This window comes from Eurosta solidaginis, chromosome 1, assembly GCF_040869045.1.
Source record: "Eurosta solidaginis isolate ZX-2024a chromosome 1, ASM4086904v1, whole genome shotgun sequence".
NCBI classification, from domain to species: domain Eukaryota; kingdom Metazoa; phylum Arthropoda; class Insecta; order Diptera; family Tephritidae; genus Eurosta; species Eurosta solidaginis.
In genome coordinates, this window is record NC_090319.1 from 71328314 (window position 1) to 71352793 (window position 24480).

A 24480-nucleotide genomic window follows, 5' to 3' on the forward strand; every position below is an offset into this window, starting at 1 on the left:
AATGCATCAATTCTATACCATTATGGGGCTATGATTACTGGCCAATCAGTTAGATCCAAAATGGTCACCGTTTATTCGCAAACACTATTTTCTCATATTTCTCTTCAAGTTTATGCCAAATACTTTACTGCGACTCGCAGAGCTTAATATACCGCTTTGCTGTGTATCCAAGCAGGAAAAGAATCAAAACGAGTTGGGTAGTTGCCCAAAATTTAAACCATAGATATTCTAGGTTGGCCGTCATAGGTTTTGGATGGTAATCTTATAAGAATTCATAGACAGGTATTCAACGGATTAGGAGTAACTTGGGAGACGAGAAAAGCACGCCTCCCTGAAAAATTAGGATAATCGAACATATACCCAGCTAAAATTCATTACATTTCATCCATTTGTAATAACCTGGAAGAAAACTCAAAGACTAACGTCACAGAAAAAGACTTAAGTTAAGGAATTACACCTGACTCCATTTTTCTATTATATTAATATATCCCATGATGCAATAAACCAGACAGGTGAAGTCAATATTACAAAATGGAGATGGAGTCGCATATAACAAACCCCACTCATAAACTTAAGTGTTGTTTATCGACTTATCTGCGGCATTGATTTTTCCATTATCATAAAAAAAATACTACATTCATGCCTTTGTGACATTTGAAGTAATGTACTGGAGTATATTACCTGTGGTCTATGTTTTTTTGTTTCTTTCTGTGGGAGGCTTTATTTTCTTTTCCTGCGAGAAAATGGAAAGTTTTAGTCAACATAACTGAATGTCTGGATCTTCAGAGTATCTCATTGTCCACAACTAAGAAATATGGAAGCATACGGCTGACATTAATGAAATCACTCACGATATGAAACAATGTTATGAGTCTGCGGATGTGTAGGCTTGTAATATGAAAACTTGTGTTTGAGGTTACATGATCCTAAGACCCTGCCTTTATTTACGTAAACCAAGGGTTGAGGTGGCTGATATAAAAATATATAGTGATGATGATTCAAAAAACAGAGCTTATAAATTCGTCTGAAGACAAAAACTAAATCTGTGGCTTAACAGAACTTTATTTTAAACAGCTCTGGATAACCCTAGAAACATTTATACACAAATGAAATACTCATAGCCGTATAATGAAAGCCCGCAGACATTGTTCTGACTTTATCTATCTATCCACGTACCTCTCTTCTGTCTAACCTTCTTCTTTTCTTATTTCCTCTTCCCTCTGCATTTTCTAGTTGACCTTAGTCAACTCACACAAATTCCCTTTCATTTTTCCGTAAATGTTCCGCTTTTTTTACTATTTCCACTCTTGCTCTTATTCAAATCGTACTTCCAATACTATTGTTAATTTTATCCTTATCCTTAATCTTCCAGATAACCTCTTTCCACCACTTTGTCTCAAATCATTACTCTTATTCTGACATTTACTCTCACTTCTCTTCTTTTTATCTTCACTTTCCAACTACCCTCCAACTTCCTCTACTTCTTCTTCCAAGTTTTTCTATTTTATTTCATGTTCCGGTTTCCAATGTAGAGATATATCAAGTTTGAATTTTTTCGCACATTACATTACTAAGAGTAAAAAAGTAGCAAAATAGTACAAACAATTTTTCCTCCCTACTACTTTAAAATTCATAGCCGGATTATGAGTGCCGTAGAGTTTTTGTTTATGTACTACTGATTTAACTTATCTGGTTTTATTGCGTCACGATTTAACACATATATTGAGAACCAAAAGAGAAATAATTAAAAAGAAAATAATAACACCTAGACGACTATGGCATATACTGGAAAAGCAACATATAAATTGACAAACTTTATTAAAAGTAACAACATTAACACAGCGTTCAAAACATCGAACAATCTAGGGCGAAAACTACGAACTAACACTAACTCAGAGGATCCGTTTACGCGTATACAAGCTTACCTGCGGATGCCAATACAGTTACATAGCACAAATAGGACGACAAATAAGAACGAGATTCAGAGAACTCATTAGAGAATACAACAAAAAAACACGGAATCCAAACAGAAAACCAGCGTCCAACTTCGTGATACACATGCTCGAAAAAGAATGTTCCCCAGCAAATATCAATAAAACAGTCATGGTCCTTCACATACAAGCAAAAGGCCGACGTCTGAACTTACTCGAAAACATGGAAATCTACAAACAGAAAACATTCGACGGTAGAATCATAAACGAACAGATAAACACAATTTCTGACACGATATTTTATATTTTTACCTACCTCAGTCAGCCATACAAATCGATCAGTAAAGACCACCCTCGGTACTGAATGAACACACAGCACATACACATAAATAATAATTGCTTGCACCTACGAACTATAAATACAAGACAAAGGACAACAACAGATCAGAACGAAAATTTTACAAGGGATGACGGAAAATCGTTCCAATATATACCATACATGTTACTTACCGGCCTGTTTAAACATTTTATCTATCGGTTGTTTTTTGATTTGATTTATTCATTCAGTTAGAGGATTTTCAACGTGCCTGGCTCTACTTCAGAGAACATCACTGTATTTTTGCTTAGTGTTTGTGTTTTAACCGCTTACAAAACATTTGGCTATATATATCCTCTCCTAGTCTTGCACTTATAACGGTTGCTTTTGCGGTGTTTTCTTTCCACAAACACGAAACCTTTGAATTAGTATTCATAAAATTCATCAATTTATTGCATTTTATTACCTTTTTGTCTTTACAACAATTTGGTTTTTATTTATATTCTTTTGTTTCATTACTACTTTCATTTGGTTACTGGTGACATCGTTAATTTTCTCTGGTTTCGTTTTGAGTTGATTTTCTGTTTGTCTGTAACATTCCTTCATTAATCTATCTACATTTGTTTTTAATGATACTTATCGTCTTCTTGCTTATACTTTTCCAGTCAACTTGAAGCTTTTGTTGCTAACACTAATCAAAGTTTAATCAGTCTTTCGATTGTTGTTTGTTTTCTTATTTTGTATGTTTTGTTATTAAAAAATTTTTGTTTGAAGTTGATCTAATTTAAGTTATTGTTTCTAATTGCTTGTTCATGTTCGTTTTATTAATTTGTGAGTGCTTTTGAAATCGTACTCAACTTTATTAGCGTTATAAGTGTTTTATTTCATATATTCTTTAACCTTGATTTATTTGATTGATTTTAGCAGAAGGTAAGTAAGTTACTTATCATATTTAATTAAATATGTATTTTTTATTTTTTATTTAAATGTTTCACGGTTGTAGTTTAAAGATACCTTAATGACATTGTGCGCAAAGTTTCATATCCCAGCATAAACAATTAAGGCCCGGTTTTTCAGTACAAGTTCAACTGAGTTTGTCACTTAAACTACGCTTAAAATTATTCTGGTAGGGTTAAACTCTAGCTAACCTCTCAGTTATTTGCGTTCGTTTGAATAGGCATCAAATATAATAAGCATTTGGGCTTGAGTAGCATTTGAGCTCATGTTGATAACTAGGCATATTTCTAAAATCTCAAGAGTTCTTTCGAAATAGTGGCTCAATTCGAGAATCATAGCATTTTGTAAAGCAAAAAATGATACTACTTAGACAATTGTTTTCGTTTTATAGCTGTTACTTAAGTTGAAAATATTTAATTCCCAACTTGTGGTTCTCTAACTGGACTCAAATGTAAGATTCCATACTACAGTATTTTCACGAAAATAAATAAAACATATGTAATTTATTTTTGATTAATTACGCTTCATTACTGCTATCAACCAGGTGTTTATTTCTCACAATAAATATGTACTGGTTTTGGTGCTACCACCTTTGGAGATTTTTTTCAACTCCACCTCAACTCGATATCAACTCGAGAAATGTGTTGCATATTGATTTGAGAACTGTAAATTTGCCAAAATCCCTCAAAGGTCGGATAATGATTCGATAATGATAATAACGTTGGAGATCAACTCGAGAACTCTAAATTTTACAAAATTTCTCAAAGGTTGAATGGGGATTGTTGAACGAAGTTACATATCAACTCGAGAACTATCTGGTTTAGGAATAATTAAATAATAGCTGTGTTCTTTTTACAGCTATATACATATACACTGAAACTTTATATGGACTGCTATGCGTTAAACTTTATCTACACTTCTGAAATTTCTGTGCAGAAAATTAGTACTCCTAAATTTCAAAACGCATTATACTCAGATGCAGCTGAGATGGGTGTCCATGTTTCACCTCTATACTACCCCTATGTATTACCTCTGCATATGGGGTGTGTATACTATTCACCGCAACCCATTCAGCTATAGTTTATACACTATGGCCAACAGATATATATTTCGCTGGAGAAATATTATTTCCATGTTTGTTGGGTAAACAAAATCCAGCTGTTGGCGTAGTTACAAATTATCTAGATAATAAAAAAGCCAATGGTACCATACAAAAATGCGTACCCCAAAGGCGGCCTTAAACTGTGAATGAAAAACTGCTCAGTAGTTTAACTGGAGTTTGAATTTGACTAGACTTTAAACAATTTTAGTTTAAGCATAGCTTAACCAACTACTGAAAAACAGGGCCTAAGAAAATTAAGCTAACTACATGCTAAGCCCTTATTGTGTTTTCCGTGATCGATTCGCCAATCCTATGGGAGAAGCTTACGTAACTGATCGTATGATCGGCAACATTGTTATTGCGACATACGTTCCCTGTCCTATCGTAATTTGTGGCAGAGTGTAATAGATTTTACAGCAAAATGTAATAGAAATATCGCGAGTTTGAATCGACAATTATTTTATCTTACTATTGTTATGATGGGCGGCCACCGTGGTGTGATGGTAGCGTGCTCCGCCTACCACACCGTATGCCCTGGGTTCGCACCACGGGCAAAGCAACATCAAAATTTTAGAAATAAAGTTTTTCATTAGAAGAAAATTTTTCTAAGCGGGCTCGCCCCTCGGCAGTGTTTGGCAAGCGCGCCGAGTGTATTTCTGCCATGAAAAGCTCTCAGTGAAAACTCATCTGCCTTGCAGATGCCGCTCGGAGTCGGCATAAAACATGTAGGTCCCGTCCACCCAATTTGTAGGGAAAATCAATAGGAGCACGACGCAAGTTGGAAGAGAAGCTCGGCCTTAGATCTCTTTGGAGGTTATCGCACCTTACATTTATTTATTTTTATTGTTATGGTATATTTTTTCTTAAAGGGAAAAATTGTTTAAAAAAAAGATTGGCTAAATATATTCCTGGAATTGTTTTTGTTTCCTGGAAAATTGAGAAAAATATCATGGTGTTAAGATAATCAAGGCCACGAGTATAATCTGCCAAAACGAAGTATCAATAAATCTAAAGGCATCATTATAATCACGTATTTAAATTTTCACTTAAAAATTATGATAAAGATATGCTGGTTACAATCCCTTCTATTGTCATGTAATACACTACAAAAACAAACATACCGTTTACACATTTCACCGCTGTTCAACTTCGTACATTTCCCGTAAACTTTATCCCGTACTATCTACAACACCAAGTAGTGCTAAACATTAGTCAACTGTCTGTCAGCTGTTATCCTTGCAACGTTAATCATAATGATGTTACAATGCTTCTCAACATTTACTTATATATACAAATGTAGGTATGTATGCACTTTACATCGACATATATATGGACGTATATATCTAGATATACAACTTATAAGAGCAACAGAAACAGACTAATCAAGATAGAATGGCAATACTGAGGTAACTGTTTCATGTTGACGCATTGAAGTGAAACCTAATTGCAACAGCGATGATTAATACAAATAACTGTTGGTTCTCTTGTCGTTTTTGCTTCTTATTTCCATTAATGTGAATTCAATAGTAGCAGGAAACGTAGCCGATTAACGACAGACCATACAAGTTGGTAATCAATATAATACAGGACCCTCCTAACTGCCGCGTTAATGTCCATGTACAACTATTTAGAATTATAGTAGAAGGTGTAGTCATGTTATTGATAAGAAGGTTTGAAATTGTTGATGAGCATTAAATGCAAGTTTAATAAAGAAAAAAATTTTATAGTAAGGGTGCGCTGCCAAGCGTAACTTTTTATGATAGTGAAGTGAACCTTAAAAAATTCTCTATAACTCCGCACCTTCTGTTATCATTCGAATCACTGAACTGTCGAATATACACACTCAAATGTTTTGGCTAAGAAATGGCCTTTATTTGCAGCACTACTCTGGTAGTACAACTTCACAATTGCAATTATTCGCGTACTGCACTTACAACGTTTTAAAATCAAACTGATTCACCGCCATTTCGATTGCGCCGCTTTTATACTCTCAGTGCCCTGTTTTCCCAGGACCTAGACTTTCCGTGAAACGGCGCTCTAGACTAGTTGCTTATTTACTTCACTCATCTGCTGCATCTGTTGTGTCCTGTGTACATGTGAATGTCGTCAATGCTCTAAGTTGCTGTCTCATCTACATACATTGCTGCTATGGTTGTGCAGCATTTATTTAGAATCAAAAGATTCCAATTATCGTATAAATTTCCTAATTATTTCGAACATTGCACCATGTAATGATCACATTTTCCCCTTTTATTACGTTGTCTCGCTGCTCTAAATGACGTGAGAAATTTCATTTTTCTAGCTCAATATTAAAATTGAATCATTCTACCCTTACGGACGATTTTTCACTTACCTTGACCGGTGGACCCCTAGCAGAACTTTTTTGTATAGCTATTTCACTCCCATGGAAAAAAGTTAAAGATTTCAAGCTTATATCTGTCCAGGAAGTTACAAAAAAATCGATCGAAAAATTTCAATCTCATATAAGTTTTCTAATTATTTCGACCCTTGTGGCACCTATGGGAATTGTTCACCTTTCCAACGCATTGTCATCGGTTTCTCAATAGGGTGTTTGGCCTCAAGTTTGCAGTTCAGTCAAAGTATCTCTAAAATTTACCGCAAGACTCCGTCTAATCGGACCATTTTTTCTGAATATCGAAATCCGCGCGAAACTTTTGTCGTATGTGTTAAATTTTTATTAACGAGCACACCTTGAAGTTAATTAAAATCCAATCCCAAAATTCTAAATTTCATATGAATTTGCCGTTTTTCGGCCAGTGCGCCATCTAGCGGATTTTTGTGTATTTTATTTTAATTTCCACGGTGCCCTGATATAAATGGAAGCTTTCAAGCTTCTAGATATCAAAAGGAGTCAGAATATAATCCATGAAAAAGGAAATGCGTGGAAAGAAGCGCTGGACTGCAAAATTTCCAAGATTATGTGTAAAATCTACCATTGCAGACTCATAAAGTTACTCATATTTCTAAAGAGAGAAGACCTAAGGCTCATATACCTCGATCAACTCAGCCATTCGAATGGTCCGCTGCTGCCTCGTTATTTTTCTCTAGGTTACGTTAGGTTAGGTTAAGAGGGCGTGAAAGTGGTAGATAGACTCCCCTTCCTCCTCATCCTGACAGGCTCTGCAGAGAGAGCTTGTAGGTATTCGCCACCGTCAGAGTATTGGAGCACAATGACCTGTGATGACACCCGTATGAACACTAATCTTGTTTGGATTTGTTCAGTTTGAGAAGGAAGCTGGAAGCCTTTCCTATCCAAGCATGGCCATAAGGATCTTGAGGCTTCGCAGCCAACCCTGTTGGTCTATAGCAAGTCCGTTGCCCTGTTCTCATATTCCTCGATCCTCCCCAGAAGATAACCCAGCGGTGCTCGGACGGAGCTGTGCACTTCAATACCATTGTGCTTAGGAACCCAGCAAGGGGAGACATTGATATGGCTTATAGAACCCAGAGAGGCTCCACACCTCCGCACGATATCCGATTTTATTATGTTGGACTCTAATGCCCTTAAGTTGGCTTGGCTGTCAACAAAGACCGTGTCGGATACCACACTATCTTGAAGGAGCTTTGTTACTCTGTCTCTGCATAGACCTCAGCCTGAGTTACACTGCATGCGTTAGGAAGTCGGAATGATTGGCTTAAATTAGATGTGTTGAGTACATCCCAGTTACAGTTCCCTTTTTCATTTTCGAGCCGTCGGTGTAGATTGTAATACGTCTGCCATTGTTTAAGGCTTCTTCCCATTCCTCCGTTGAAGGATATCGTACGTTCTGAACCTAAGTATTACCTTTTTGCTGATATTCCTTTCATACACAATTTGGTATATATAAACAATCTGTTTTCAAATCCCAGTTATGAAGAATACCTTTAGGCTCGTTCAACAGAACTTGATACATTTTTTTTTTAAATGACAAACAGTAAACTCGTAGGTTTGTATTTATGTCAGTAGTGAGAATACAGCTGTTTGGTATGTAATTACGCTGTAGTCGTAAAGCTCTTGGGTGCTGTCTAGGACCATTTTTGTAAAATGCTACATTAATTGGCTTTGATCGCAAGTTATTAATACTTTCCATCCCTCAAAAATACCCTCGAAATAGTTTTCAAAGTGCTTTGAGAAAAAAAGATATAGTTTGGAGATTTAAATTTTTAGTTTAGCAAAGAGTTTGATTAGAAAATTTAGAACAAATGCAACAACAATATATAGCTATACAACTGGTTCCATTCAGACTACAACACTCATCAACAATCATATTCATCATCTTGGTCTGCGACCGTCCTTTGACATCTGGCATTACAAGAGCAGATGCTTAAAACTACAACAGCAAATTCAGCAACAATTTCTGTTAAAATATACGATACTCACGACAGTGTCAAGTGCGAAATGCGGAAGAATTGCTAAAAGCCTTCAGCCACCATCAAATATCAGTGAACAACCAACAAAAGTGAGACACTTGAGCCAAATTGAATTGTTTAACCTTTTCTTTTTTTTTTTTTTGCTGTAAAGGGAGTTTTACAACATTGTATACAAATACATTTGAAGATAAACTTTAGTGCTTTAGTTTTCACCAAATATTTTTATTTTATTTCAAACGTTTGTATTTCATTGACGCCTTTGTTATAAAATTATATTAAAATTAGTTCTAAGCAGCTTCTTTGGCTGAATGACTTGCTGTTGGTGTGTATTTTATTTAACTTGCTTTCACTCAAAACTTTTTTGGTACATGGAGAATGGTTTAAAACAGAAATTGAAGTAAAAATTTTTATTGACTGCGAAGAGGTAAAGCCCACAGAAATAAAGGAAAATCAAATAATAAAGGAATGCGTTTAGCAAAAAAAATTTATTCTTTTCAAATGCAACATATTTTTTGTCGGCTCATCCGATTTTGAAGAATTTGTGTAACATTCCTTATCTAGGCCTCTTAGAAACAATTCCGAAATTTTTAAATGTAAAATTGGGATCGCTTCATCGGGATCATTTCGCTCTTGTTTTAGGAATCAGTTCAAAGTCAATTTGATATGGTTACAAGACAGATCTCAAAATCAATTTCGCACTACTTAGGAATATTTTTGATTTCTGGACCGGATCATTTCGAACCTCTTTCGCAATAATTGCGAGAAAGTTATATTTTGAGCTATTTCGGAATCATCTCGTCATCATTTCGTGAGTAATTCGGATCATCGTTTTTAGGGCTCTGTCAGAATGAATTCTGGAATGTTTTAATGCTCATTTCCACATTAGATAAGACAATTTACAGGATCAATTTTGGAATCGTTTTTGAAAAAATTGGAGTTCATTTCGGCATTTCTTCGTTTCAATATTAATTTCTGAACAGGGATCATTTCGTGACTATTTTGAAATAAGTGCGGGATTTCTAACAATAATAATTTGTGGGCTATATAGAATCATTTCAGAGTTATTTTTCTAATTTTTTTTTTTCTTGATTATCGCGGGATCATTTCATGGGTACTTCAGATAGCTGTTTTTGGGGCTTTTTCCGAATTATTTAGGAAATTTTTCACACCCCAGTTCTACATTAGTTAAGAACAGCTTCATAATTGCTTACCCTATAGTAGCAGTTGCTCCGCCTACCACACCGTATGCTCTGGGTTCGCACCCCGGGCAAAGCAACATCAAAATTTTAGAAATAAAGTTTTTCAATTAGAAGAAATTTTTTCTAAGCGGGATCGCCCCTCGGCAGTGTTTGGCAAGCGTTCCGAGTGTATTTCTGCCATGAAAAGCTCTCAGTGAAAACTCATCTGCCTTGCAGATGCCGTTCGGAGTCTGCATAAAACATGTAGGTCCCGTCCGGCCAATTTGTAGGGAAAATCAAGAGGAGCACGACGCGAATTGGAAGAGAAGCTCGGCCTTAGATCTCTTCGGAGATTATCGCGCCTTACATTTATTTATTTTTTTATAGTAGCAGTAATAATTTGGAGCTGTTTTTTGGTCTACGGGACTATTTCGGTATAGTTTCGAAAATGTTGATATTATTTCGGACTCATTTTGCAAATGTTTTCGCGGTCATTTCAAAATAAATTCGAGAATCAATCGGAAATATATTACTGCTAAATTTAAGATCTGTAAAAAGTATTTTAGTGACTCTATACTTACGATACTAATTCGATAAAAACAGTTTTTTTTACCATTTTGCAATTTCCTCCAACATTATTTCGAAACTAATTTGAAACTATTTCAAGACAGCTTTCGAATTTAATCTGGGACTATGTATTTTGAAATTATTTCTGGGTTTATTTCGGATTATTTTCAGGAGTAGTTCAGCATCGTTCGATATTAGTTTCGGGACTGGGGCGAACTCGAGACTATTTTGGAATAATTTTGGGATTGTTCATAATAGAGTTTGGAAGGAATTGCTTTGAGAACTTTTTCGTAATCATCTCATAGTAATTTCGCGAGTATTTCAAATCTTTTTCGAACTATTTTTGAGACTTTTCGGAATAATTTACGGATTGTTGTACTGCGCTATTCTAACTTAGTTATAGATAGTTTAGGAGTTGTTCACTCAATAACTGCAATGATATTTCAGAAGTGTTTGAGGTCCACTTTGGTATTAATTTAGTGCATTTGTAGGATAGTTTGCATACTCAATTTCAATACCATTTTGTATTGCTTTTCAGAATCACTTTCAGAGATCCATCGTTTCGGTTTTGCCTTCAAAGTCAGTTCGAGACTATTCAAGTATAATTTCTGAATAGTTCTGAGTTATTTTGTGCTCTTCTTCGTATTTGTTTCGAAGATATTTCGCTTTGCAGACAGATTCAGTGTTATTTGGTAAGTTTGTAATAACTTCGGGATATTTAAGGAATATTTTGATTTCATTTAATACCCTTGGAAACAATTCCGCTTAGGTTTTTTCGGGAACATCATTTCAAAATTGTTTTCGACAGTATTTCTGATAGCTCATCAGTTATCCTACCTTTAGTTTCTCCACAAGTTCAGGGTTAGGTTAAATGAGGTCAAGGCGTCCGCCTCTACTACCCAAGAGACTCACGTAGGTCATTGTGGACCATCGTGATACCACGAAGGAGCTTTTGTTTTCCTTCTGTACAACGTGGGTCATACACCCATGAAGTTAATCCAGCGCTTTTGTCTAATGTTGCACAGAATTTAGTTTACATTTGGGGATTCTAGCACCGCAAGGCACCCAAAGACGCTATCTTTCTTAGAGCTTCTCTGCACCTTAGCGCCATAAGTGACGATGTCTTACCATTTTACGGTTATTCTATGGCAGTTTTGCTTCGGAAAAATGGAAAAAGAGTTAGTCACTGGCAGGCTAACTAGATAAATATCAGCTTCCCTTATAGCTATAAGCTCAGCTTGAAAGACTGCTACATTGGTCTGATAAACGTAGGCTCTTATTTATATTGTGCTTCTTTGAGAATATTTCACTGCCAACTCTGTTATTCAGTGTTCTTGGCTTCCCAGTTTAATTCAATTTGCCCATTTGCTCCCCTCTTAGTTCTTTGTGGAAAATTTGTTGTCTCAGCAAGTTCATGGTACTCAAAACTCTTTTTTAGAGGCAGAGCAGAGTTTGACCTTTTTAATTTTTTTTCAGTTCGCATCAGCTTATGAAAATGATCTAACTAGTTTTGTATATTTATTTAGTTTATCATCAGTTTTCATTAGAAAGGAGTGTGGAGAAATTTGCTTTTGGGCAGTGCTTAAAACAAGTTCAGGGATTTTTCTTTTACAGATTTGAAATTTGCGCCAATATGTAAAACTAAGGTTTTTCCTAGGAATGTAATTTCTTTTAACTGTACTTTCACATTGCACAAAGATTTCAAATTTCAGCTATCAAAGTGATATGTAGGTTTGTCTTGTTTTCAACTTTTGTATGCTAAGTGATTTAACTTCCTTCAGGGCAAGGACATCCGCGCTGTGAGCTGTTTCGATTATACCTTGTAAATCTCTTCAAAGCCTTTTCTCCCGGGAGTGGGAGTCGAACCCGCACTTCTACGATAGTTGAAATGGTTATAAACGCATTCAGCTACGTCATGCCTTAGTTGTTGTAAAGTTTTTCCCAATTGCTTTTTTTTTGCATATTTTAATCTTTTACACATTGCATACTTCGTATGCAAGTATGTGTTAAAGCTATGCTTGGTACGGCGGTTTTCAAAAAGAAGGCAATTGGGAAAAACTTTACAACAACTAACGCATGACGTAGCTGAATGCGTTTATAACCATTTCAACTATCGTAGAAGTGCGGGTTCGACTCCCACTCCCGGGAGAAAAGGCTTTGAAGAGATTTACAAGGTATAATCGAAACAGCTGTCGCCTTGTCCGTCCTGATGTCACGTTGTTTAAATTTTTCCCAAATTATTAAAAAACTTGCATTTAGTTTTCATGGCCAAGCCTATATAATTTATAAAAACATTGCTAAATAAAATAATACAAGTATCACGTGATAACTATGAATTTAACTTTATTTGTATCACTTGATGAATTTTCGGAATTGTGTTGGGAAGAGAACTGCAGTCATATACATAAATACACTTACGTTTATACTATATCCTCATCATTGCAAATAAAATCTCTCTGCGAGATATTTTTACTTTTTTTATATGTATAAGTGCTTTAGTAATATGTATGTGCATCATCTGTCACCAAGATGTTGAGTTTGTCTCTTTTTAATATCGCATTTATGCCACAATTGCATCTCACGCTGATTTAATGTCAAGTTGCGTTGATGGGCAATATGACAACACGTCGGGTCATGGCGTCGCCATGTCACAGACATTTCATTGCCATTCAAAGTGATTTCTTGAGCATTGTCACAGCAAAGCTATTTAAACGGGTTATTGAAATGGCGAGGTCGATTTAAAAAAAATACTAATCATGATCTCTACGGAAACCCAGCAAACAAAATTCTATAAGCGAATTTGATTTAATAGCCAATTACAAAAATAAGACAACCATTCCAAAAGTTAACAAAAACCTGCTGTTTAAGCGACTTAAAATATGACTTTGTTTTCTTTCGTTTGTTTCATTAGCCATTGAGTGTACTTGTAATTCTCAACTTGTTAGTGAAATATTCTAAAGAAATAGTTTAAATTTTTTATTCCAAAGCGAGGTTTTTCAAAGCAAAACAAGGTGGCTCATCCCGGAGCCAATACCTTGGAGCCCCCAGTGCTCGCCCCCAATGAATAAATACAAGTGTAATAGGGGTTTTTCAAAGCAAAACAAGGTGGCTCATCCCGCAGCCAATACCTTGGAGCCCCAAGTGCTCGCACCCAATGAATAAATACAAGGTGTAACAGGTACATAGTGACCTCTCTCTAAGTAAAATAACATACAGTCCATTAAAATAATAATTTATAAAATAAAAAAAAGATAATAAATTTAAAAAAATGCTTGCTTGCAGTGGGCTTTGAACCCGCAACCCCAAACGTGTGAGTCGGGTACGTCATCCACTGTGCCACGACTCATACTCCTACAAGCGCATCAAATTACTCCCTTATAACTAATATTAAACTGCTCGCCCTCAACTGCCCCACGCTTAGCTACCTGCTCATGTATAAAATTTAAATTTGATTGCAATATTTAATATATTGAATTCTTGAATATTCGCGTCGTTGAACTGTCTAATAAATATCTCAAATATTCAGCATTGCAAAATGATCGTTATTTAGAACACTACTATGGTAGTAGTATTTTACAATTAAATTACTCGCACACTTCATTTAAAGTGTGCTAAAATCAAACTATTTATATTCCTAAAGGCTTGGTTTCCTCGAAAGCGGTGCCGCTATATACCGGCCGCTATATAGCCGTATAGTACGTTGTCAAAAATGCTGTAATGTAAAAGTAATTATGTGGAAACTAAGAAGACGGGGAAGTTCACCGTAACGCAATATAGCGGCAGAGCATAAAATATTACGGCCTTCATGACGGTAGAAACTCGTTCATCAACGTTTTTTCCAGCCGCTATTCTGCAAGCGGTGAACATTTCATCAAATATATAAAAAACGAACAAATATTCAGACTTCCAATTTATTTGTGAAAACCTATTTATAAATAAAAACAAGTAAGGAAGGTTAAGTTCGGGTGTAACCGAACATTACATACTCAGTTGAGAGCTATGGAGACAACATAAGGGAAAATCACCATGTAGGAAAATGAACCTAGGGTAACCCTGGAATGTGTTTGTATGACATGTGTATCATGGAAGGTATTAAAGAGTATTTTAAGAGGGAGTAGGCCATAGTTCTATGGGTGGACGCCATTTAGGGATATCGCCATAAAGGTGGACCAGGGCTGATTCTAGAATTTGTTTGTACGATATGGGTATCAAATGAAAGGTGTTAATGAGTGTTTTAAAAGGGAGTGGTGGTAGTTGTATATGTGAAGGCGTTTTCAAAATATTGATGTGGAGCTGGGTGACCCAGAACATGATCTGTCGGGTACCGCTAATTTATTTATATATGTAATACCACGAACAGTATTCCTGCCAAGATTCCAAGGGCTTTTGATTTCGCCTTGCAAAACTTTTTCATATTCTTCTACTTAATATGGTAGATCTCACACCCATTTTACAAAGTTTTTTCTAAAGTTATATTTTGCGTCAATAAACCAATCCAATTACCATGTTTCATTCCTTTTTTCGTATTTGGTATAGAATTATGGCATTTTTTTCATTTTTCGTAACTTTCGATATTGAAAAAGTGGGCGTGGTCATAGTCGGATTTCGGCCATTTTTTACACCAATACAAAGTGAGTTCAGATAAGTACGTGAACTGAGTTTAGTAAAGATATATCGATTTTTGCTCAAGTTATCGTGTTAACGGCCGAGTGGAAGGACAGACGGTCGACTGTGTATAAAAACTGGGCGTGGCTTCAACTGATTTCGCCCTTTTTCACAGAAAACAGTTATCGTTCTACAATCTAAGCTCCTGCCAAACTTCACAAGGATTGGTAACTTTTTGTTCGACTTATGGCATAAAAAGTGTCCTAGACAAATTAAATGAAAAAGGGCGGAGCCATGCCCATTTTGAAATTTTCTTTTATTTTTGTATTTTGTTGCACCATATCATTACTGGAGTCGAAGGTTGACATAATTAACTGACATACTGTAAAGATATTAAATTTTTTGTTAGAATTTGACTTTAAACAAATTTTTTTAAGAGGGCGTGGTCGTTCTCCGATTTTGCTAATTTTTATTAAGCATACATATAGTAATAAGAGTAACGTTCCTGCCAAATTTCATCATGATATCTTTAACGACTGCCAAATTACAGCTTGCAAAACTTTTAAATTACCTTCTTTTAAAAGTGGGCGGTGCCACGCCCATTACCCAAAATTTTACTAATTTTCAATTCTGCGCCATAAGTTCAACTTACCTACCAAGTTTCATCGCTTTGCCCGTCTTTGGTAATGAATTATCGCACTTTTCCGTTTTTCGAAATTTTCGATATCGACAAAGTGGCGTGGTTATAGTCCGATATCGTTCATTTTAAAAAGCGATCTGAGATGAGTGCCCAGGAATCTACATACCAAATTTCATCAAGATACCCCAAAATTTGCTCAATTTTACATTGTGTTAACGGACAGACGGACGAACAGACATGGCTCAATCAAATTTTTTTTGATACTGATGATTCTGATATATGGAAGTCTATATCTATCTCGATTCCTTTATACCTGTACAACCAACCGTTATCCAATCAAAGTTAATATAGTCTGTGAGCTCTGCTCAACTGAGTATAAAAAGAAAACAAGCAAAAAAAAGGGGAAAATAATCAATTAAGTCAAAATATCATCGATGGAATCGGCTGGATAAGCTCTTCCATCTTTACAAAAAAGCGGTGCCGCTAATGACGGTGAGTATAGCCACTGTTCTTCAGCGGTCAAGGAAACCAAACCTTTATACTTTCAATGCGTTTTACGCCCAAGTATTCCTCTTAGGCTTCCGACTTTTCGTGAACAGCCTTCTAGAATTGTCGCTTATGTATTTCTCATTTCTCATATTTAGTTGTTTTCAATGTATATGCGTGTATGTGTTTGAGTAATAACTTCAAGCTTTTAGCTGCTGTTTACACACATGTGTAATAGGTTCTGAGCTAATATGAGCTCCTTGTTGATGTGTACATATCTGCATATAATATTAACTTCTACGCATGTGTATATGGCTGAATAATACGTGCTGTTTATTATTTCCCAAGCATCTTAGTTTTGAATTGACGTCCATGGCGTATGAGCAACATTTTGCGTACTTAACTGATACTAGGCACGTCAAAAGCAAATATCGCTATTTTGCGATAAATAGGAGATCTCACAGTGGTGCGTTGATTTGGATTGTTATTTTTCTAATCCTATTCACATACTTCTTTCAGCAATATTGATTTGTTGGTCTACTCCATTCCTCAAAGAAGATATTTTCAAGTTAACCCCATGTAAACAATTTACTTTTCTTTATGAACTTTAGTAGGTGCTAAATATCAACCTCCATTATGTCCACCTGACTAATGCTTAAAATGTGAGACCAAAGATCTGAATCATTTTGTTTATTTTCTTTGCAGTCCTGTATACCGGCAAAGCAAGTGAAAAATCGGTTCATCTTGCTCCTCGCTCTCACTGCATATGCAGACGAAACATGCTGGTATTTACCCGCCGCGATAGCACAATGCGCTCTGATGTCTCCCGTCAGTACTTCTACTTCAGATTTGTTGAGTGTGGTCATAGGGAGTCTAATACATTCCGTTTTTATAATAGCAATGTCATTTCCCTTTTGTGGGAATAACACCATGTTGGTCTCACACAGCTTTCCACTTCGTTTATGTTCATTTCAGAATCTTTCCTGGCTGTCCCATCTATAATTTTGTTGTGCTGAGCCAGCAAACAAAGACATTTAGAATGTCTGCAAGTCTAGGCACTTCCCTTCTACCTGCGATTTAATAAAAGTTAATTTTGTGTCTGTCCTAAAACAACCCACCAGCTCTCTCTGTGTTCTTCGTTTGGAACATACAGCAAGATTCACGAAGCCTTGGCATGAATAGGTTTCAGCAAAGTCGACTAAACTACAGCGCCGCAGAATTGTATCGGTTGAAAACAAACGGCGCATAAACTGAAGGCTCTTCTTTAGTTTTGGTCTAATCAATTGACCCCTTTCAACAGAATAATAACAAGAAATTTTATATCGGTAGCAATATTAATGAAGTTTTAGAGACAAAATTTTGTATTCTGGTTAGGTAGACCACTTCCCTAGACTACGTGCATTTCAGCCACGAGGTCATTAATCGTTGAATGAAACTTATGTATATTCAAGCCAAAGGACGAGCTTAATGTGCTTAGTGCCAATCAATACAACTATGCAGCCATCCGTTGTATTTTATGAATATGACATGCAAACATTCTCCTAATAAACATAATTGAAGGCACCAAGAATATCCAAAAAGCCACTTCCAGGGAGTATTCCATGTAGTTAAAGGATTTTTCAAAGGAGACAATAAACGCTATAAATTTATGTTAATTTTCAGAGAGCATCCGAAGTTTGGCTAGTAGCCTCAAACAGAGCGCTTTTACCGATTTGAGTTTTTTTTGTGTGTTGAGCTGTTCTCCTTCCACGCCCACAAAGTTTCTGAAGGTGATGCTCAAGCTTCTCTTGATAAATTTGTATAAAAAATTCCAGTTGATTTGTAATACAACTACACTGAACGTAGTCTGGTTTGGAGCGCCATCCAATTTGGTCATAACAGCATTCGACGGAAGACCTAGATTATAACATTTCGAGCTTTCTTCAGATAACAATGATTTAATGGGATGATACTTCTACTTTAGACCCAGAACTCACGGCTGTCTTCACCGATGATTCCAAACTTAATAACAATGTAGGCAGCGTGGTCAGCTATGAAGATCTTTCACCATTTGCAGGTAGATATAACGTTGTCGAGTCAATGATAAGGAAGAAGAATTAACCGCCGTATAGGTGTCTACTTGATGGCTGTTATCTTAAAATCCTATGTTCGCGTGAATATAGACTGGAAATTAAGCTGTAACCGAAAGTATGAACTTTTCGTCATAGTTATCAATAAATAGCAGATAGTTGTAAAACGAACTCTCCTCTTCCTGCACCGCAGTGGCGATGTGGGTCTCATGTCATAGGACTCGGTACTCACTTATGCGAACACAAGTTTGTGGTTTCTAGTGCCCATTGGACATGTATCAGTGTTTGTAGTGGATAAGAGACGGAACTATGTGTTTATAATGAAATTACGAGGTAAGCCACCGAATAAACGTATCTTTTAGTGATGTTATATTGTAAATGAGTGGCCAATTAGTTCCTTTCATTAATCGTCTTTCCTCAGCCCTTCGATTGGGAGGAGATAGAACATGTCGAACATTCACTTTTCAAATGTTTTGCTTTAGCCAGGACACTCACGGAAGTCCTGAGTGACCATTTCATCGACTGTTTGGTTGAGCTTGGCTCCTTTTATATCGAAAAAAAATCATATGCCACGTTATGCGAATGGTTTGGAATACATTTTACATAGATTAAAGCAGACGGGCTTAAGTTCATTCCGTAGCATCTCAATGAGGCAATCGGCTTTTACTGTAGGACAGTCACTATAACTCAAGCAAACCTAACAAATATTAGCTCGGCTAATAGAGTATTTTTTACCAAATCGAACACGTCTACGTATCAGACAAACTCCAGTGTACTAACTGAGATTTTTGAGCCAGCTTCCCTTCGATCTACGCTATTGACATGTTAAGTCTATGTGAAATATTTACGTAGGAGGAAGTTTCACCTAACCTCTTAAATCCTGGTATATTATATGACTTTCTGCAAAAATCCATTGAATCACGCAACAACAATTTAGCTAAATGAAATAAAGGAAATATTCCTACAAAGCCACTTGAGTTACAAGCTGGAAGCTTAAGAGCAGTTAACCACGATACATGCTGAAAGTAAACACAAAAAAAAAATCGTTAAAACGAAAATGTGCTCAAGTGTCAACTTAAGAGTTGAAGAGCTGTTGCCTTTTCAGATAATCAACTCTTTTTTTGTTAAGTGACATCGCTGTGCACATATCGGTGCATATATGTATATACATACAAATAAACCCATATATTCATGCAAAGGTTAATATATTTCAACTAAAGGCTTTTTTATTACCCACACATACGCACGTGTATCTTCTTATTCCTTTTCTTATCCTTTTGTTATTAATGTTCACTTTCTTACTTTATCATTTTCATCGCATTCTTGTTGAATTTTTAAAAGACACTTTCTTTTGAAATACAAAAAAACAAGCAGGAGCTTCGCACATCTGTTTTAATAAACTCTTTAAGCCGCAATTGTTCTTGTAAACCCTTTTAAATGTTTAAACTAAAATAAAAAAGAATAATAAAAAACACGGCATAAAAAAACAAGTAAGCACAAGACTGTCTTTGGCTGTACTGAAGTCTTCATACCTTTCATGAATGGGGCTGAACAATAATCTTATCACATTCGTAATATCCAAATAATCGGCTGTATAAGATATGAAATATATAGTGAACAGATCTACATACATACCTAAGCGATTTTAAGATAAATATAAAATAAATAAATAATAGTTTAAAAAAACTAAAAAAAACACGCTTTTATAGCTAACCGAACTAAAAAATAGAAAATAATTTTCAATTAAAAAGAGTTTATATAACAGTAGTTGATTACGTGCAGTTCGGGACGATGGGAATTCGTTCGCACCTAACACCAAAAAGAAAAATAAAATGGAACTATTTAGTGTCTTAAGGAAAAAACAACACTTTCACTGATCTAATCAATAACAAACTTTCTTTATTCGAGAATTCAAAAGTAAGTGGAAAATTTAACCCTTTACGGCGCCAGGTTTTAAATTTTATTAAATTTATATTTACTAACTAGTAAATACGCTGTTATTAATAAAATCAACAATAAAAATAAATTTTTTTTTAATTTTTTATTAATTTTTCACAAAAAACTGCTTTTTGCAGAAATGCAACATGGCATCAATAGTGCTACATGAATAAAATCCAACTCAAGATGTGTGGAAATTTTTAAAACAGTTATTTTGTTTATTATAACACAAACTTATTCCGCATTTTTCACAGCTTGTTTATGTAAAACCTTTGCAGCCAGGAAATTTGCACCTCATTCGCTTATCCATCAAAACCTGCCAGTGTCCGTATTGGTCCAACCTAACATCTTTCGGGGGAACGTGTTGAGCCGGGCCTTTTTTCTTTTTATTTTCAATGAGACATTCAACATCACTTTTACGTTTCAAACGGTTAACTGTCTGATATTTGCATAGCGTCTCTGCTATAGCTACTCTGAATTTCGCAGAGTTTAGGACTTTACTGGTGCTAGCTTTTTCAGCAATAATTCTTCGGTATAAAAACCAATAATTACAGATTACAACATCCAGGAAGTGGTAAAAAATCATATATACCAATTCTTACTACGTAGTAACCATAACAGAGTCTAAAAGGTCAACACCCTCCATATGCCGATTATATTCTGCTACGACAAAAGGACGTTCAATAGACGCATATTGTTTTGCTGACTTATCCCACCTACGTACTACAGATGCTGGGTGCTCTCCAGCAAAATTTGATGCCAGAGTAACGATTTTATTATCTCTCAAAGCTACGACAGCTACGTCAACTCCATTTCAGTTTCCCACGTATTCTATTGACGTTCCGCGGGGTTCTTTTTTTAAAACTTTATCATCGGTCAGCTTGCAGTTGGGAATACGGTTTTTTCTTATTGTTCCTAGAGCCAAAACACCTCGCTTCGACAAGTATACAATAAGCGGGATAGAGGTGTAATAATTATCGAAAAATAACCTGTAGTTCTCATTGATGGGTACATCACGGACAAGGCGGACAACTATATTGGATGATGCTGCTAAAGCAGGCTCGCCGGATGCACATATGTTTTCCTTTCCACTATACATCTCGAATTTATATCCATACCCAGATACACCACATATAAAAAAAGTTTAAATCCCCATTTATGGGGCTTATCGGGTAAATACTGTTTCAAAGCATTTCGCGCATTTGTTGAACAAATTTGTTCATCTACAGACAAATGCTCTTTAAATGGAACCTTTTTGAAGTTATTATTTAGTGCATCTATCAATGGCCGGATTTTGTACAATCGATCAGAACCCATTTGTTCATATGGGACCATTTTACTATTGTCGTTGAAGTGTAATAACTGTCGAAGCAATTCAAATCGTTTTGATGTCATTGTCTCTCTTATCGGCTCGAAGCTAATATTTTCAGACCAATACCTTTTTACATTTGGCATAATTACAATCGACATATAATATACGATGCCAATAAATTGACGTATTTCTTGAACAGTTACATTTACCGGCTTACTAGAATCTCTCTGCACGTCTGATCCTTGATTAGATTGATAATATCATCATTAAAGAGACAGGAAAAAACCTCAAATGGAGTATCCAAGCAAAGTATCTCCGGCGGAGGCTTATCGGATCCACGAAAACATAGCTGGTCGGCATTCAAGTTCAGATTTTTCGATTTCCATGTAATATTGCTCCTAGGTATTCGATTAGAGGTCCCCTGAGGTGCATCGGGTATATCGCTTAGCACAGCGGAGGGCGAATTTAAATGTGTTGCAGCAGAAATGGTTTCAGCGGATTTTGATAGAGTGTTAGTATCCGGAACATCATTTTCCAAATCAAGTGGTAAGTTTAGTTCCTCCTCTGAAGCATCATGATAGTTAGGTTCGATATTATACGTCGAATCAGTAATATCGTCATCATCAGAAAAATGAAGGCCATCCTCACTGTCTGCCCATTCATCTAATATCTTTTCCAGTTCCTTGGTAGTCAAATTATGCCGAAATTGCCAAGTGTCGGCAGATCATTGGCATTATAGACGAGAGCAGCGAAGATGGCAGGATCCCGAAACAACAGTAGCCGTTAAGGTTAAAAAGACAACCCCGGCCCACCGCCATCTTACAAAGATGCAGGGTGGTTCCAGGGCAATTTCAAGCAGATTGCCTGTAACGACGCCAGGTCCGTAAACCTTTATAGGGTCGCCGTCACGCTGATAGGGGTGGTACATCCGGGCGCGCGCCTCAAGGTAGTGGGGGTGCGTGATATCCCCTCACGACCAAGGGCTACAGCCTGAGTTCCGTTCCAGTGACGTCAACGAAACCTGCTGGGAGCTGCTCCAGGAATACAACCCGCCACAGGTTTGGAAGTCAATCCGAATAAAACCAAGCTTGTCCTCTTCACGACGAGGTACAAATTAGCAAATCTTACACCGCCAAAAATTCGGGAACGTTATTAGCGTTTAGCGATCATGTCAAGTATTTGGGAGTTATTCTGGATAGGAAGCTATTATGGAGTGACCATATAGTGGAGCGATCCAAGAAGGCAGCAGCAGAGCTGCTCACCTGCAAGAGGGCAATTGGCACCACCTGGGGTTCTCCCCTAAGGTGACCTACTGGATTTACACAGCAGTTGTGCGCCCGATTCTTTTTTATGGTGCCTTGGTCTGGTGGCCTGAACTAGCTAAAAGTACCTATCTTAAAATGCTTCAAAAGGTGCAACGGAGTTCGGAAATCTGCATTACCGGGGCTCTCGGATCCACTCCAGATTCCGTTACATACATACATGGATACATAGATACATACATAGATACAGGTCAAGCTTATAAAAGCGTGTTAAAAAGGGCTCCAGTATGCTCTTTCGTAGATGTGCCATGCATCCACTTCTATCATTAATAAAGGAATGCGTTTTTCACGTTAGGTGCAAGGTTTCAAATCTATGGCCATTTGGGGTGGTCATAAGTTCAATTGACCTTATGTCCATTAACCTTATGTCACCCCAACATCTTATTATTGCATTTTCATCGAGACTTGATACGTGTGAAAAGTTTCAATCAAACATATGGCCATTCAAAGTGGTAATAAGGCCAATTGACCTTATGGCCGTTGACCTTATGTCACCACACCATCACATTAATGCATTGTCATCGAGCCTTGATACGTGTGCAAACTTTCAATTAAACTTATGGTCATTCAAAGTGGTAATAAGGCCAATTGACCTTATAGCCGTTGACCTTATGTCACAACACCATCACATTAATGCATTGCCATCGATCCTTGATCCGTATGCAAAGTTTCAAATTAATCAGACTTCTAGAAACCGTTGAAAATTAAGCTCAAAGATTCTGTTACATACATAGATAGATACAGGCCGAGCTAATAAAAGCGTGTTAAAAATAGGTAGGTAGTTTGTCTTAACAATATATAACGTAAGTATTTGATGAAATTTGAAGCTTCTGGCCGTTAAGAAGGGTGCAAAGTTGAAAGTTTATATGAGGTATCTATCTTGTGTTCCCTATGGAAACGTATTTCCCACACTTCAATCATCACCAAATTTTGGCTGTGGTTCCTTCGATCAAGACAAAGGGTTTTCATATTTCAGAACTAAGAATTTTAAATAAATTTTTTTTTAAATTTCACGTGCTTCACTGGGTGGTGCGGAAAATTTTGTATGTCAGCAATAGTTACTCATACGCTATGGACGTATTTAAGTGCAGAACTTTTGTTTGGTCTTAGCAATGATTTCATTAAAGCGATTGCATTGAGTGATTTAAAAGTTTTTATTAAATTTAAGCATTCCATTGTAAAAATTTCTGTCTATGTAAGATGATAGACCAAAATTGTGCAGCTAAAATATTTTGATTAAGTTATGAGATTTTGAGTATGAATTGTGTATGACAAAATAAAATTTGAAAAATAAAGCAAAGAATGATAAACTAGAGGAATGAGGGATCTAAGAAAAAGGATGGAGAACGGTAGAGGGTGAAAAAAAAGAAGAGGGAGAGGTAAGGAAATTATAAAGGGTAAGAATCAGAAAAATTGGGAGATACATTATAAAGAAGATCAATAAAATCTTATATACTGATTGCTTGACTTTGATTAACGAGAAGGAATGCATTAAAATACACATTCTTATTTAGATTAGTATCTGCCCAACCCGAGCAACTCCGGGTGCCCTGCTAGTATAATTTAAATACGATAGACCTCTATGTTCTATACGTAAGTATTTGATGAAATTTGAAGCTTCGAGCTGTTAAAATGGGGTAGTAGTTACGAAAAGCTTCTTATCTGAATAATCGGTAGCGGGGGATA

General features: G+C 36.2%; 1 protein-coding gene across 13 annotated transcripts in view; it reads left to right on the plus strand.

The window, feature by feature from the left end:
* The window catches only part of LpR1 (Lipophorin receptor 1), a 1438611-nt gene that overhangs the window by 1248383 nt on the left and 165748 nt on the right, over nucleotides 1-24480 (plus strand). The window lies entirely within an intron of this gene.